This window comes from Theobroma cacao, chromosome 4 (genome assembly GCF_053813885.1).
Source record: "Theobroma cacao isolate CCN51 chromosome 4, ASM5381388v1, whole genome shotgun sequence".
Taxonomy (NCBI): Eukaryota; Viridiplantae; Streptophyta; class Magnoliopsida; order Malvales; family Malvaceae; genus Theobroma; species Theobroma cacao.
Window position 1 is genome coordinate 23,957,530 of NC_142642.1, and position 14,563 is coordinate 23,972,092.

The window sequence follows — 14,563 nt, forward strand, 5'->3', positions numbered from 1 at the left end:
AAATAAATAGTGTCTTCGGGTCCCCGTTGAGGGTGGGTGACTGGCTTCACTTGGTAGGCTTAGAGGCATCTGCTAGACACTTCCTATTCCGAGTCAACTCCATTGGTCAAGTTCTATGTAAATGTGGCTGTCTGTAGCCAATTGTGTAGGGTCGAGGCCTACAGGTTGTAGCCAATGTATGGCGTTCTAGATTTATATTATGTAAACATTGTTGGTATTTGAATTTATGCACGTATAATGCTGTTCACATATGGTATGCCTTGGCAAGACCGTGTTGAACTTTAAATTCGTGTGTAAACTTGTTATATGATTATATTAATATATTTATACATTTAAGGTGGTTGTGGTGATTTCATTGCGTGATGCGTTAGTAATTTTGATAAAGGTTTAATAGGTTTTATGAGCTTGCTTACAGGGCTTATGCGTCGGTTACCGCGCTGTAGGATCTTTACAAAAAGAAAGGAACCATTATATGACTACAATCAGAATAATGCGAGAAGAAGAAAAAGAACAGGGAGGAAATGGAAGAAAGAAGAAAAATAAAAAATATTCTACCTAGTATATTTAGAATAATTATTACTTATTTTTTATAATTTTTACTTTTTACTTCAAAATTATGAACTTTTTTAGTTGTTAATAAAATAATTACATGACTATTTAATTGAACTTTGATGGATTTATCTCTATTTAAATGTCCAATTTCAAATTCCTTTCTCTCAGGAAAAATAAGAAGTGTTTAACATTTGATAATCAAAATTGTACTTACTTGGACCAAATAATAGACAAAAACAAACCAAATTTCTTCTAGGAAAGAGATATATGTTTCAGTGTCAATTTTTTTTTTTACTCTTCTCCCATTTGCAGCCGCCATTAGGTCCTGTTAGCAAAGTACAATTGAAGATAAGAAGTGAAAAATTCAAGGTGATCTGCCAACAATGGTGGTCCATTGTTTTTTTCTTTTCGTTTGTCTTTTTCTACATTAAAGAATTGTTCTAAAATAATCCCAAAATCTGATAAATATGATCCTCCTCTAATTAGCTGTAAAAGGCTTTTTTTTTTTAATAGGAATAGAATAAGAAAAATCCCATAAAACACACCCATCCTGGCCAGTGGCCACTGTCTGCAAAGTCTATACCCACCAAAAAGTCATTCACAAACTCAACAAAAAAAAAAAGAAAAGGAAAAGCAATAGAAAGTCATCTAAAATTAGATACAACTAACTATAATATTGTCTACCATTATTGCTAAAAACTTAACAAATTTAGATGCAAGAAGCAGGATTCTCCCACTCACCTTGACATCATCGAAAGTGGGTTCTGAAAAGCAGATTTTAACCAAAAAAACGAAAAAGAACAGAAATCTCGTATTCTTGCAGAAAAACAATGGCAGTTTCCATTTTTTCAACTATAAAGCCAAAGCCTTCTAAAATAAAATAGGATCTTGAAAAAGTGGTCCTTGCAGACTTCACTATTTACGCACTCACTCTTACATGTTGAAGTAAAAATATGCTTTTAAAGTCCTTTCATTGGATCTGAAGAAGCTGAAAAGCCTGGAAGCTGAAGTTAGCGGTTTCCTATAAACCTTCAACAAACGCAGAGCCGGCCACCTAAGTAAGGGCTTTACGCTCCTAATTTGGGAAGGCTCTAAATTTAAAGAGAATTTATAATTTTATAATAATTATATTATAATTAATTATATTAAAAATATATAAAAGTAAAAAATAATTAATAAAATTATTTATTTTTTTATTTTTTTAATTATGTACTTAATAAATATCAATTTTTTTACTTCTTTATTTCTAGAATGCTATTAATTTTTAATTATATTTTTTTATTTTCAATCAATTAACGGTCATATGTATTTAATCATCTCCAATAGTTATTTTTTTTCACTTATTTCTCTTTTTTTCAATCAATTCATTTAATGATTTCCAACAACTATTTTTTTTATATATAAAATCAATAATTTTTTTTTATTTTCTATATAGCGGTACAAAGTTGAAGTCATTAGATGATAATAGTTTAAAAGAATCTTGCCTTAATCTTGAATGTTCCTTAAAATATAATAACTATTTTGATATTGATGGTTTAAATTTATTATCAGAGTTAAAAATTTTAAAAAAATTATATAGAAAGAAAACAATTTAATTGACATACTTAATCATACAAAAAGACTAGATTCTTTTCTAAATGCATATATTACTTTTAAAATAATATTAACAATTTCAGTAAGCGTTGCTTTAGAAGAAATTTTTTTTTTTAAAACTAAAATTAATAAAATCTTATTTAAAATCAACAATGTCTCAAGAAAGATTAAATTGATTAACTATATTATAAATTGAAAAATAAATATTAGAAGAACTTGATTATAAAAGTTTAATTAAAAATTTTACATCTCAAAAAAATAAAAAAATAAAATTTTAGTAATTTTTTTAATTTTTATAAAAAAAATTATACTTAAATATTTTACTTTAAGCCCTTTGAATTTATTGGACCGCCTCTAAACAAAAGCCTGTTAAACTATCCTTTCTTTTTTTCCCGTCTTTATAAAATCTGAGAACTGCCCATTCCCCAGGATTGTTCAAGGAAAAATGGGTCGTTCTTGGTTTCTCAAACTACTGCTTCTTTCTATGCTTTTGGTTCTCTCCTCTCAAGGTACTATTTTGTTTCTTGGCCTTGTGTTTTTATTTGTTTTTTTTTTCCTTTCCTTTGATTCTTTTTGTTTGTTTTTTAGTCTTATACTTTCTTTTCTGTTGTTGTCAATTCTTAGGATTCGGTAGAAAAGTGATGGAGACTGTTGAGTTTGAAGAATCCACTGCTCAATCGGAGGTTGGTTTTTCTCTTTTTCTTGGTTTCTCAAGAGTCTTTATGTACCGTTTTCAGGGGCTAAAACTGGTGTTGTTTTATAATGTTCGGCTGGTAGGAATTTGCAGATACATCAAGGGAGATGATTGAAATAATGGATTATAAAGATCCAGGGCCAAATATTAACCCCAAAACTGGGTACATATTTAGCCCTCCTCCACAAGGCTAGTTGAGAGAAATACATATAGGAGGGAGGGGTTCTTTTTCCCTAAATTACGTGTCAGTGAAGCAGAATTAGCAAAAATGGTTTGAGGAAGTTAGAACTTCACTTTCGTTGATTGGTGTTATGTTTTTGTTTTCTTATGGAAATTATGGTTTTCCCTTTCATCTTAAATGTGCCATGTAAGAAAATGCTATGCTCTCTGTATATGAGCAATAAACATGAAAATGACAGCCTGTTCTGTTATTAGAGTAACTCTTATCATGAAAAGAAATTTCTGTTATGTATATATGTATATATACATGAATGTATGTTGATTATGAGGTAATCAAGTCTAGGTGGCACTACTTATACGCATTGAAAGTGACATGCATCCAAGAACCCCATGAATTGTAATACTAGCAACTTTCAACTTTCAACTTTAGCCATAATCAATTTGTTTAGAATCTTACTGTTGAAGAAGTCGTAAAATTGAAATTGCTGCACTGGGGCTTGTTATCACATAAAAAATAAAAAAAAGAGTTGATTCTGGCTACAGGTCACCCAACAAGGTTGGCTTCCAAATTGAATACTACCAAATAACTTTGGCTTAGAAAACATAATATATATATATATATATATATATATATATATATATATATATATATATATATATATATGGTGTGTGAATGACAAAATATCACAATTTCCAAGTTTTTATTTTATTTCTGCCTAAGACAATATAAAATGATTTGACTTCGTGATAAAGTGCCTGTTACAAGGTATGTATTCTGAAAATGTTGGGACCATAGCTTCTTAAATTATCCCTCATCTATCAATATTGTTGGTCATGAGTTGTTTGATAGAGTAAATGTTTGCAAGCATGATGAATGCAAATATACATTGATGGGTGATGCAGAGTGGCGGCTTTTCAAGTTCGGGGCTGACAACCGTTTCTGAAGGAGTGTAAATTAGATAAAGAGAATAAATGAGCACATTGAGTGCTTGTTTGATCTGATTTTTTTTCAAGTTATCTACCTCTTAAAAGTAAAAGTTAGGCTAAATATAAATTTTGAGAAGCTTTTAAAAAAATATCTTTTTTTTTAAAGAAAAAAATTAAAAAAAAAAGAGTTTTAGGAAAAGCTCCTGTGAGGAGCTTTTTCTTCTCTTCTTTTAAAAATACAAAAAAAAAAAAATTATTTTTGTTTCAAAAATATCCTTATCTGTTAAAAATAATTACAATATTACTCTTTAAAAAAAATACCCTCTACGATAATTTTAACTAAAATTATAACTTATAAAAAAGAACTTATAAAAAAAAATTTACCAAACAACTTTAACTTAATTTTAAAAGCTATTATTTTTCATAAGAACTTCAAAATAGCTTTTAAGCTAGAAAAAAGCCAGACCAAATAGGCTCTGAGTCTTTTTTTTTTATAAGCAATCAATAGTTAAAGCCCAAACTTTGGCCGTAAAAGCCAGGGTGAAATATTCGATTAAAACCACAAACTTTTGGGTTTACCAAGATCATGCACTTAAGACCATCGATTTTGAACTGCATTTGTATTATATTAAATGACTTCAACGTAACTTTGATTCTGATTAGAATTCAAGGTCAGCTGTATTTCCACCAAAAGTCATTTCTTTTCTTTTATTTTTTAAGAAGTTTAGTAACTTTCATCGAATTTAAGGTCGGTTATATACTCTACTGCATTTCCACCAAAAGTCATTTCTTTTCTCTCTGTAGAAGTTTAGGATACAATATCAATGACAAATATTATTAAATTAATACCTATTCCATGTTTTCAACCCATTCCCATTTTTCCTCCGGCTCACTTCCACTTTGGAATTTCTCATCCGATTTCTGCTAAAGTTCCAAGATTGTCTCAACCCATTGGTGTCCTAAGATTGCCTGAAGGAGTGTATTTAAGATGCATACATTATCGGTATGTACGAGTTCGATCTAGATGGTGATGGTATTAATGTATATGTTAGTATTGGTCATCCCTTAGAGTCATCAATTGTACCTGAAGATGTTTTCCTAGCTGCCATTGAAATATGTAAAGCACGTGCTAGAAGAAACTTTGGCAAGGCAAATGACCTTTGCCAAAAAACAAGGCAAGTTGGATACCGGTTGATAAATCATGAAAACAAAAGGATTCTTGCTTGCAAGTATCGGTTTCGACTAAAAGGTATCGATGCACCAGAGAATGATATGCCATATGGAAAAGAAGCCAAAGAAAAGTTGATTAAGTTGGTTCATGGGAAGCAATTGATGATACTCGTCTATGACATGGATCGTTACGGTTGCTACGTGACATATGTGTATTGTCATTGTAGACACTGAAAAAAAAGATAATAAAATTTTAATTAAATAGAAATCATAAAATAATTATAATATAAAATTAAAAAAAAAGTAGTATGTCTGATAGGGTGCAGGCACCATCTTTCTTGCCAGACGTGAAAAAATCGCGTCTGGCAGAGTAGTGGAAGCACTACACTCGGCCAAAGAAGCCGAGTGTATAAAATGGCACTGTAGCAACGGAAAGCAGGGAATGAAGCAATAAAAAAAAACCAAAAAAAAAAAAGAGCAATCAAAGAAATCCCTAGCAACAAACAGCAACCCAAAAACACGTAGCTGCAAATGCCATCAAACACTCTAGTTTAGCAGCAAACAATCAACCACAATCAATTGTCAAAAATCAATCCAAAAAATGCAAAAAATAGGAGAAATAGGAAGTGATTTTTGAGAGTGTGGGTTTTGATTTTTAGGGGGAGATTTGAATTTTTAGGAGGGATTTTGGGTAACCGGTGGAGTGTTTTAGTTTTGGGTGGTTCAAATCTGGTGAGAGAGACCCTTTTTTGTCGTCTGTTAAAAGAGAGATTTTGAGGTTTTGCTGCTGGTAAAGAGGAGGCTTTGGGTTCGACGCCGATCGGTCAGAGTAGGAGTTCCCTGTCGCCGATTAGAGGAGTTTAGAGTAGAGGGTCTTGTGAGCTGACGTCGAGAAAGAGCTGCCGGGGGCGACGTCAAACGGCGAAGAGGGGTTTCTGTCTTGGGTGGTTGGCAAAGGGAAAAGAGAGAGAGAGGGTTGAGGAAGTTTTAAAAACATCGAATTATTTGTCTATTTTATGTCATGGATATTACCTTTTCACAAATTTATTATATACATATTTGAATTATCATTATTATTATTTTTTTACCTAGTAAAAAAAGATTTGTGGCGATTTCTAATTTTTAGAGTTTTCACTCGTGTCTGGTGGTCAGGTTCCCAGACCTGCACGTTACAACAGTCATAACACTTTTATACAAGAAGTAAAGCTAAAGAAAAGGCTTGCATGACATTGTGCTGCTTATGATAATCACCTTGAATTTGCAATTTGGGAATATGGGGAATAGGGCTTTGGGCATCACCAAATCCTGACAAGCCATGGGATTAGAGGAGGGACAGACGAGAAGGACGATAGTGTGGCATTCCCACCGGGGGACCCAGCTAGAATGGTTAAAGACGTTCCCTTCGGGGGAAACAAAAGGTCTGGGGTTCGAGGTTGGGTGAGCCCTGCAGAAGCGCTATATGGCTGGTGAACTCGACCCAAACAGAACAATACCTGGAAGTGGGTCCCTCGATGGGAATGACACAGATAACATTGTCCTTGCTGAAGCAAATTATCCTTATTTAGAGTTTGTTGGGGTACAATCCTATCCAAGAGGGCATTAGTATTTTTTTCTTGAAAATGATTCCTCCAATGCCATTAACTGTAGTTCGATTTGAGGATTGTAATTGTCATAACGTGCGAGTCTTGGAACCCGATCATTAGACTTGAAAAACTAGAAGTCGCCATCAATCTTTTTTATCTAGGTGCGATTGACCACCTATTAAATTTGTTCTATTTGATAGAGTCTTAAATTGATTTTAAGTCCATTTAAAGAACAATAAACTTGTCAAGCCTAACTCTACAATATGTTTATTATGCCATTCTTACATAAGAATGCATGTTTGCTTACTTGGGTACCTTGAAAATCGTTAAAGAACGGTATTGTACCAAATGGTACAATTAAGTTGAATTAAGCCTTGAACTAGTCTGAATAGAGATTTTAAGATGAAATTGAGAATTTTAAAATCTTAGAATGACTTAAAATGGTGATTCGGAGTTCGAGGACCGATTTTGAGTCAAATTGAAATTTTCATGACCTAGGGGCAAAATGGTCATTTTGCCACCTGAGGTTAAAAATTGAAATGTTGGAAGAAGTTTTTGATCAAGATTGACCATTTAGAACATAATTTGAGTTTGAGAAGTGAAGAATTTTAATTCTGACATTTTTTCGAGCATAGGGGTAAAATAGTCATTTTGCCACTCTAGGGGAAAAATTGTAATTTTACACCACCCAACACTTGTCCAGCACATGGATTTTACCCAATATTATCATGGATAATTGAGAAAATTTAAGTGGTAGAGAGAGATTGCTTAATGGCTAAGTATGACACATGGATCAATGGAATGGTGACATGTGTCAAATTTATATCCTTTTATTTTTTGGCTTAAAAATCAGCATAAAATCAGCCCATTTCTCATTCATATGGCTGGCCAAAGAAGAACAAAGGAAGAAAAGAAAGAACAAGAATCCTAGGTGGAGAATTTCAAGAGAAAAAGTGTGGAAATCAAGGGAAATAAGTGAAAAAGGTAGGATTTCTCAATTTAAACTTGAAATCTATTTTCCTTAAGCATCTCTCCTTATTTTCCATGGTTAAATTTCATGTTTTCATGGTGAATTCATGGCTAGCCGAATGGGTATGGAGAGAATGATGTTGGATTAATTTGATTTCAAGTTATGTTAGTGTTTTTAGTTAGTTTACCATGTCTAGAAGCAAAACAATAAGAAAAGAATTCATTTTCCCTATCACCCATCAATGGCCGAACCTACCTTGTATTGAGTGAGGATGAATTTGATTTTTTATTTTAAGAGAATTGGTTAGAAAATGATGAATTATGGTGTGGAAAAGTAGTAGGAAAAATCACGGTGTTAATGCACCATTATTGACCGAAAATTCTAAAAAGAAAAGTGAAGATGTTTTTGCCAAATTTTAGCTTATTTAACTTGTGTTTGGTGAATTAAGGTATTGAAAAAGAAATGGAGTAATTTGGAGCTAAATTGGACGCGTTGGCTAATTAATCGGGTGATAAGACGAATTAGGCCAATATCGGGTTTAGATGGTTACCCATGCATTTTGCATTCCATATCATGCATTAGTAGTCTAAATTAGTTTAATTTCGATTTAGTACCAATGTAGTAAGTTTCTCAATTTTGTACTATGTCAAGGTGGTGAGTCCTCCGATAAAGGCAAGGAAATTGCATCCGAGGACCAATAGTCAGAGTACTTTGAAAATTCGCACTCTAGACATTATGAGTAAACTTACTATCGTCTTAATTATCTAAAGTGATTTTTATCCGATTTTGTGATTTTATGGAAAATGAGTTAAATGGTAAATCTTTGTGTTTTGTAATTAAAATGTGATTTAATGAAATGATTTTATAACCTTGTCTTGAAATGAAATGATGGTTTGAAAATAGAGTAATTGGAGACTATTTATATGTCTTGTAAATTCATGGTTTGAATCGAATGGCTTATGACAATATTTGCATGAATGGCTGAATTGGTATTTGTGTTGAAATATATGAACTGTGTATTTAGCCTTGAAAGGTTGTGAATTACAATAATTGCCATATCATGTTATTGAATTTTATTGATTGGTAGGATAATTATTAGCTTACTACAGTAGGCGGGTTCCGTGAACCAGCCTATTAGAGGGGCACGGTAACCCCGTTATATTCTTACCTCAATATGAGAGGCGCCGGTGGATAACTCATGAGGTTAACACTTTGGAGTTCACTTCACGCTAAACCACCACGTGAGGGTGAACTCAACCAATGCTAAGGAATGACTATGTTTTCAAAATAAAAACATGATTTATGCGTACATAACTTTTTAACAGCCTTGGCGGACTCGGTTGGGATAGCCTTCGATCAAGGTATCCTTGATAACTGGGTATGAGAATGATTTTGGCACGAGTCAAAGTTTTAAGATACTAATAAGCCATGTTGATTACTCGATTTATATGAATTGATTTTATTTGGTTGAAACAAGTTGAAAAGTGATGAATTACAGTATGTTAAACTATTTTATCTGTCTCTATTTACTCAGCTTTAGATATTTTAGATGGTATTTGTTTACTCACTGGGATTTTATAATCTCACCACCCTCATTTTCACCCATTTCAGGCTCAATATAGGCTGTAGATAGCTGATATCGTCGAAGGCCACAGTTGGCTTTACTTCCTTAAAAACTGTAGGTTTACAGCCTTCGTTCATTTTTGTCATTTGGGGGTCCACATATCACTGTAAATTAAATTTCATTCTCTAGTTATCTATACTACCGTATGTAGGAATTTATTTTGCTTTTACGCTATAAGTAAAAATTATTTACGCAGTGTTTTAAAAATATTGTTTTATGAGAAAATTGAATATTTTATTCAATATTTTTATTTTATTCTAATAGTCATAATTTCATTTAAAACGAATGTTTTAAACATTTAAATTTATTTTTGATTATGAAATATGTGTTTTACACCGTATACTACATTATTAGCTAGTTTCGAAATTTTCAAAAAAAATGACTAAAATACCCCTATGAGACGAAAATTATTTTTTATTGTTTTAAGTTGGAAATAGTTTAAAATCTTTTAGAACGTGATATTTGGCAACGGTTACTCACAAGGGAAATGAGAAGTTGATATTAAAGCCTTGCAAGGTTCCGGTTGACATTTCGGGTAATGAGTGTCGATCTGGACATCGCAACAGTTGTCACGGGCTCGAAGGGAGTTCCGGGTCATGACAAAACTGGTCTACTAATTTTTAGAGTTAGGTTCGGGAGTACGGTTACGCACGGGGAAGGATAACACCTTGTGATGCCCATTCCATGAACAGTACCATTTAATCATATGTTATCCTATTATAACCCAAACCATTGATTTCATTCTTATGTTTCCCTAATTATTGTTTACTTTCTTTATTCTTTAATTTATTAGCAAATTAAAACATCTTATTCAGTTTTACGGGTGTGACGTACACATAATGCAATTATGAAATATATGACATAAAATCTAGATAATACTAAACGAAAACCTTTTATTGAGGATATTTCTCGAATCTGCCCATCATATTGGCGGGATCCGAGGATACTCTCTCACCTAGGGAAATACCCGAGAAAATTACCTCTGTCAGTTTAATGAATAAATCCCATCATCAAGGATAGTCGTTTGTAAGTAAAAATAATATTTTCATGAATGCAGATCCTATTACGAGCAGAAGCCTTTTATTAAGGATATTTTTTGAAACCTTCGATCATATTGGTAGGACCTGAAGGTATCCTTTCACTTAGGGAATTTTTTTGAAGGAATTTGCCTTCACATGCTCCCTTGAAAAATTTGGTCATCAGGGCCTTGACTTATGTACACAATACATCTACATGTTATGACATTTAACGATGCAATGATGATGTGTAATGTGCCTATAAATTTCAATATTCATTTCTTAACTTTCCCCACAACTCTTTTGTTATTTCTTTGAAAATTCTTTATCTTTGTATGTGTATATATATATATATATACCATGAAATAATATTTTATATATATTATTTTCATCCAACTATATTTTATTTTATTATATAATTTTTATATTTAATTATTTATCTATTTTTCGATATATATATTTTTAACCAAATATTTTATTTCAAAATTATTATTTATATATATTTTTTAGAACTCAACCTTTTTCCTAAATTTTTTATTAACCTATCCTATTTTCCTTTTGACTAACTATTTTTTTTATCTTCTCTCCTAAATCTATTATATTTATTTGCCTTTTATATTTTAGTTATATTCATTATTATTATGAGTTCACTATCCTTGAAAAGTTTTTATTTTTACTATTTATTTATCATCATGAATATCACTATTTTTCATAATCTTATGTTTTTTTAAACTCTATATTTCATCTATTCCCTCTTGTATTTATTATTATTATTATTATTTCTTTTTGTTTCTATATTTTTGTTTGATTAGTAAATAGGTTAATTTGTTTTTCATTTACTTAGAATTGTAGACATTGGCACTCAAAATTAAAACCCTCTCATCGTACTAGTGTAATTTTAATCGAAATCCTTAATCTAGAAAAATTCATTCAAGATTGCAACTTCTTGCATTTCGAATGAACATTCCATCATCGGAATAATTTGATGTTCTCTTCATTAGTAATATTATACATGTACATATATTTTTTACATACACATATGTTCTACTTTCTTACCTATAGGCTAAGTGCTATTTATCCTTCTTTATTTTATTTTTTCTATGCCTATTTTTTATAACTAAATATTTACTTATATTTAAATTGGATTCATTATTATTATTTTATAACTAAATATTTTTTATTATATATTTCTATTTTTTCACCCACATAAATGCATTTTTTTTGCAACTAAATATTTATCCTATTATTCTTCACTTACCTAAAAGCTAGTTTTTTATATACATTTTCTTTTCTTTTTTTTTCATATATTTTCTGTGTTTTTCTACTTTAACCTGTTTTTATATTAAGATGTATTTTTCTATTTATTATTCTTTCTATCTATTTCACATGAGTACTTATTTTTGCTCCTATTTGTGTATATTATTTTTTATGCCTATATATACATTTCCCTATTTTAATAACTTCCTTTGCCCTGTTTCTAATATTCATACTACAAATATATTTTTCCCTATTTATTATTGCATAAATATATATTTATCATGCAAACTATATTAAAAATGCTCATCAAATTAATACTAACATCAATATGCAAGCCCAAATAATCAAAGGTCCAAAACATACCCAAAACTTTAACCCAAGATAGCCCAAAGCAAATCAAACCACAAGAGAGCCCAAAAGCCTGCTTCAAGAAGCCCAACTCCCTCTTGCGAAATGCACCGTTTGAGTAGACCTGGTAATTTTGGACACGACACGTTAACACGACACGAGAAGACATAAGTTAAACAGGTTATGGGTTTACCCTTAACGTGTCAAACACGACAAACACGTTTACTTAATCGTGTTATCATGTTTAAACGTGTACATGTAACACGTTTATTAACTTGTTAAACATTAATAGTTAAAGACTATTTTAACTTTATATAAATAATTTTAAATAATTATTTTAAAAAGTTTTTTTAATTTTATAAAGGATATTAATGTAATTATACATACTCAAGTAACTCAACCCTAATTTTTCACCTTTGGTTATTATTTTGGATGAGGCAACGGCTAATGCACGGCACACCACGGCACCATTAGTCCACCAAACACCAGTCACCAGATCTTTCTTCTTCACCAGATCTTTCTTCTCTTTTTCAATTTCTTTTTTCCCTTTCACTTCAGCAACTTTAGATTGGGAGTGTTGAGCTGGTTTCTTCAGCAGCTTTGTCCATTTTCACTGAAACAGAGGTAAGCAAGTTTTTCTTTTTTTGAAAAGTCTTTAGAAAAATGTCATTTAGCAGTTTATTAGTTCTTGGGTAGTTGCCCCTTATATATGAATTTTGTTGGTTTTTTAGGTGGGCTTTCTTGGAGAGTCAAGGGAGGGATATCATAGGGTGTGGTTGGGGTGGGACGTAAGGTGGACATTCTGGAAGGAGGACCGGGCTTTGATGCTGAGTGCGGTTGTGGCTCTCTATCAGGAGCTGCGACTTTTGGTTGTTGAATGGTTTTAGGCATTTGAAATATTGAGATTACATTTACTTTTGGAATGGGCGAGTTTGTTTATGGGATCTGTACAGGGAATGCTTGTTCTTATGCACGCAACGGTCTATTCTATTTTGTTAAAATATTGATGCTTTAGCCATTTTTGGAGTACCCATTTGATGCATTTGGAGTAAATCTTTTTGCTTCTTGTTTTGATCAAGCTTTTGTTTTGAGCTAATTTTGACATTTTATTTAACTTTTTCTATATTGATTTAATTTTATTAATATATTATTTTTATTTTATTATTAGGTTTTGTGATGTCGGAATGATGTGACATTGGAGAATGAGTTTTCGATTTTGATTTGTTCATGGTTGATGATGTGGTTAATGATGTTTTTTTAATTACGATTGAAAATTATGAATGATTTTTAATATTATTAGTGTTTGAAGGTTTGATGTTAAATTGTTAATGATGTATTTTATTATATTATATGATAATGAATTTTATGCATGTTATTTATATTAATTTTTATTATATTTGATGTTATTATGATTTTTATTTTGTTATAATTATTTTTATAACTATAGATTTTAAATTTAAATAATAAAATTATATTTAATTGTAAATATTTTTGTTTAATCGTGTTATTAATTGTGTCGTATATTGACACGTTTAATAAACGTGTTAATCGTGTCGTGTCGTGTCGTGTTACACATGTTTTAAACGTATACGTGTACATGTTTTAAATTTAAGACACGAATATTAAACGTGTCGTGTTCGTATTTAGCCTTAACGTGTTTCGTGTCTAAACATGTTTGACACGTTTACGACACGTTATGTCAAACCCTGTTCTATAAAATAATTACTACATCATTTACATGCTCAATAGAATGTTTGCATATTTAGAAAGTTCGAGAAATCGTTAAAAGATGATATTGCTCCTAATGGTACCATTAAGTCGATTAAGCCTCGAACTAATTCAAATAGGAATTTTAAGGTGAAATTAAGAGTTTCACAGTTCAGGGATGACTCAAAATGGTAATTCGGAGTTCGAGGATCAATTTGGAGTCAAACCGAAATTTTCACTATCTAGGGGTAAAATGGTCATTTACCACTTGGGGATAAAATGAGAATTTTTAGAAAATATTTTTTGGCCCCATTTAACTTATTGAAGTATGATTTGAGTATTGGAGTATGATTTGAAGTTTAGAAGTGAAAAATTTTAATTCCGGTATAATTTGGAGTATAAGGGAGAAATGGTAATTTTAACACCTCAAAGGTAAATCGGTAAATTTTTACCCCCGATACTTGTCAAGACCAAGGAATTTTATTCATCATGGAAATGGATAAACATGAGAAATGTGTGGTGGAGAATTAAAGAATTAAAAGTCAAATATTTAAAATTTGAACCAATAAGGAAATGCCATGTGTCATGTTTTTATTATTTTATTATTTCTTTATAAAAAGGCAAAAAAATCAGCCCATTTCTCCCATAGTGATCAGCCAAACCAGAAGAGAAGAGAAACCAAGGAAGAACAAACCCTAGGTGAGAAAAATCAAAGAGAAAGTGTTGGAATTCAAGGATTTGATCAAGCAAAGGTAAAATTTCTTTGATTTTGCTAGTGATTTACCTTACCCATGCATTTTTCCTTAATTTCCATGGTTAAATTACATGTTTTCATGATGAATTCATGGTTGGTCAAAATGGGTATGGAGAGAGAATGATCTTGGATTGGTTTGATTTTTAGGTATGTTAGTGTTTTTAGGTGATTAATGATGCGTAGCATGA

General features: G+C 31.2%; 1 long non-coding RNA gene and 1 pseudogene across 1 annotated transcript; both read left to right on the forward strand.

Annotated features, from left to right (window-relative positions):
- Nucleotides 1–2,539: 2,539 nt before the first annotated feature.
- Nucleotides 2,540–3,279, forward strand: LOC148763190 (uncharacterized). The gene is made up of 3 exons (XR_016025952.1): nt 2,540–2,654; nt 2,770–2,828; nt 2,923–3,279. It is a non-coding gene; the product is annotated as an uncharacterized LOC148763190 (long non-coding RNA).
- Nucleotides 3,280–3,330: 51 nt separating this feature from the next.
- On the forward strand, nt 3,331–6,468 carry LOC18601539 (staphylococcal-like nuclease CAN1; annotated as a pseudogene).
- The last annotated feature ends 8,095 nt before the right edge of the window (nt 6,469–14,563 follow it).